Source organism: Triticum aestivum, chromosome 1B (genome assembly GCF_018294505.1).
Source record: "Triticum aestivum cultivar Chinese Spring chromosome 1B, IWGSC CS RefSeq v2.1, whole genome shotgun sequence".
In the NCBI taxonomy this organism is placed as follows: domain Eukaryota; kingdom Viridiplantae; phylum Streptophyta; class Magnoliopsida; order Poales; family Poaceae; genus Triticum; species Triticum aestivum.
The window spans coordinates 624,414,629-624,417,698 of record NC_057795.1 but is presented as its reverse complement, the minus strand read 5'-3'; the positions used below and the strand labels follow the sequence as shown (position 1 = coordinate 624,417,698).

Genomic DNA, 3,070 nt, shown 5'->3' with positions numbered 1-3,070 from the left:
TAACTACAGCTCTGGCTCATCAATGGAAGAATCATCACAATGCAAAACCGAGTATCCAACACTAGTATCCATATGATCTGTAGCGTGTGTGTCAACTAGAATGGTGTCATCATCGTCGAAGATAATCCATGCAAGCTCAACCTTGTCACACTGAGATAGAGGTTTAGGCTTCTGTGTAAGAATTGGTGGCTGAGGTGTAGTGATTTGTTGCAAGCAAACCAATGAATCAGACGTGGGCTTCTTATTGTACCACTGAAGTTGGTGGAAAGCTATGCTCTCAATCAGCAGAAAAGCTTCATCAAGTGTCTTGTTTGTAATAGCTCCACCCGCTGCCATATCGACATAAGCTCGAGTGTCCGAAGTCAATCCTCTATAGAATATCTGCAGCTCTAACCATCTCTCGAGCCCATGATTAGGACATCTCCTGAATAAGGCTTTGTATCTCTCCCAAGCATCATTCAAGCTCTCGCCTTCATGCTGAATGAAATTGAAGATCTCATCTCGAATTGCGGATTGCTTGTGTAGTGGGAAATATTTATCCAAGAAAGCTCGTGATATCTCATTCCAACTGTATGACCTTGATGGCAAGGATCGATACCAAGCACGAGCATCATCACGGAGAGAGAATGTGAACAACCTACACATGATTGCATCTTGAGGAACTCCATGGTACTTGACTGTATCTGAATACTCCATGACTCGGTGTAAGTGCTCATAGGGATCCTCAGTAGGCAGTCCTCCAAACTGTTGTTGTTGAACCAAAGCAATAAGACTAGGTTTCAGCTCGAAGTTCTCGGCCTCAATGGTTGGCCAAATCGGTCCTGTAATATAGCACTGACTTTTGGGCATCCAAAGATCACGAAGCAATGCCATCTTAACCGGGTGTAACTATAGAACAACCAGCAAAGATTTATGATTCCCTACACACACTCATAAACAGTAAACACTAGTCAGAAGGTTAGTATCCTAATAAGCCGAAGTAACAATGGGGGAAAATAGAAGAAAAACACTGAAAATGAAATACACAACGAATTGAACAAGGAACTAAAGTAAACCTAGTCTATGGCCTAACACAATCGCTCGACGCTAGTCCCCGGCAACGGCGCCAAAATGATCAATTAAAAGTATAGCGGGATTTTTATGCCCAAATTACGGATGTCGTGTTCTCCACAGGGACTAGGCGACGGCAACAACGCTCGGCTAAATCTAGGTAACACAATATTGGGTGATGAAAGCAGAATATTAAATCTAGACTAACTAAGATCATTCGGGAAAAATCATCGACAAAAGAAAATGAAAAGAAGCAAAGGAAGGTTCAAATTATACTCTCTGTCTTTATAGTAGTTTCGTTATGCTTGAGAAATTAAAATACTAACACAGGAAAGCATAAAGGATAAGGGACAGAAAGATTATGGTACATGATTCACAAGCAGACAATTAAGATGATGTAGAGCAGCATTGAGTTCTATAGCAATGGAACTCATTTGTACAGGAGATTCACAAATATGGAACACCACAGTTACAATGCATGACAATACAAGTCTGATAAAAAATGATCAGCTCAACAACTCACAATTTCACATATATTGCAGAAACTAATACATAACAAAACACAAATTGGGTGTTCAGAACAATACACAAGTTTCACCTTTTCAGAATAGGACAGTGCACTAACTAACTTACAGACACATAGAGAGCTAATACTGATTTGAATGTAATTGGTCTAGCATCCAGTAGTAACTATCAGCAACTACACACACACACATAGAAAGAGTGAGAGAAAGAGAAAGAAAGAGAGCAGCAGCAGTTTTGAGGTTCATGTAAGAAGAATAGTGGCAAGGCAGAGAAGAGCAGGAGCAGCAGAAGTGACGCAGGAAAGAAGAAGAAGCAGTAGGCAGGAGAAGAAGGTGCAGCAAGAAAGAGGAGCGGCGGCAGTTTTGGGGAGAAGTAATAGCAGCCACCAGTTGGTTCAAATAAGGAGCAGCAGCCTGTAGCAGAGGCGTGAGGAGAAGGGAGCAGCAGTAGTTATGGTTCAGGGAGGAAGACGAAGAGACAGCAGCAGGAGGTCAAGGGGAAAAAGAAGAAGCAGTGGGGGCGTGGAGAGAAGAGCAACATCATGAGTTAGGAGAAGTAGAGCAGCAAAACGGGGGCGCCCTCACGCGGATGACCAGACGCCTGTGCTCCCCTTTGTCTGGTTGTGCGCGCGAGGTACGGCGGTGGCTGGAGATGGTGGAGGGATGGCGCAGTGAAGGTGGAGATGGATCGATGATGGTGGATGCTGGTGATGGCGCGATGGCGCGGCGGCGATGGATGGATGGTGTAGGGGGCGGGGAGTGGTGGCGTGCGGTGGTGATGGTGGTGATGGTGATGTGGTGGGAGCGCGATGGCACGGGTGGAGGTGTTGCGGGGTTGTGGAGCAGGTGGAGGTGCTGGGTGGCGCGCCGCCACGCCGGCCTGGTCGCGGCGGCGGCCAGAGGTGGAAGAAGGAGGCGGGGGAAAGAGGGGATGGAGATGCCAGGCACAAAGGGGATCGGGGCTGCTGCTAGGGATTTTGATCCCCCTCCTCTGATCTGCCACTTTTCCTCTTTTGCCCTTCCACTTCTCTTCTTTCTTCACAAGATGATCCCTCCAACTTTAGCTTGGCCCCTCTGGTTACATCTTTTCTTCACGGTCGGGCCCATTCTTTCTCCTCTTCTTCGTTCCCTTAGCCACTTAGTCCGGATCTTGAAGATTTGTAGTGCCTTTGCGCACATTTATGCAAAATAGACCAAAGACTAGTAAATGATCCTTTATATGATTTTCATGCAAATATTCAATATTTCACAGCAAGAATTGATGGTCATATCTCAATAAACTGCATATTTGAGAGCCAAAAGATGTATATGAAATGTGCTTATCACATCTCACAGCTAAGAAGATGCATCTCACCACCGGAGAAAAGGACTGATATGTCAGAGATAGAATTGGCTATGGATTTAACTTATGAGGAAAAGCCAATACGAATATTGGGGCAGACATAAAGGGTCACTCGCAGCAAAGAGATAAGATTTTACAAGGTTCGGTGGGAGCA

General features: G+C 45.2%; 1 non-coding gene across 1 annotated transcript; it reads left to right on the top strand.

The window, feature by feature from the left end:
* The first annotated feature begins 403 nt into the window (after window positions 1-403).
* Window positions 404-514, top strand: LOC123150867 (small nucleolar RNA R71). The gene has a single exon (XR_006475384.1). It is a non-coding gene; the product is annotated as a small nucleolar RNA R71 (small nucleolar RNA).
* The last annotated feature ends 2,556 nt before the right edge of the window (window positions 515-3,070 follow it).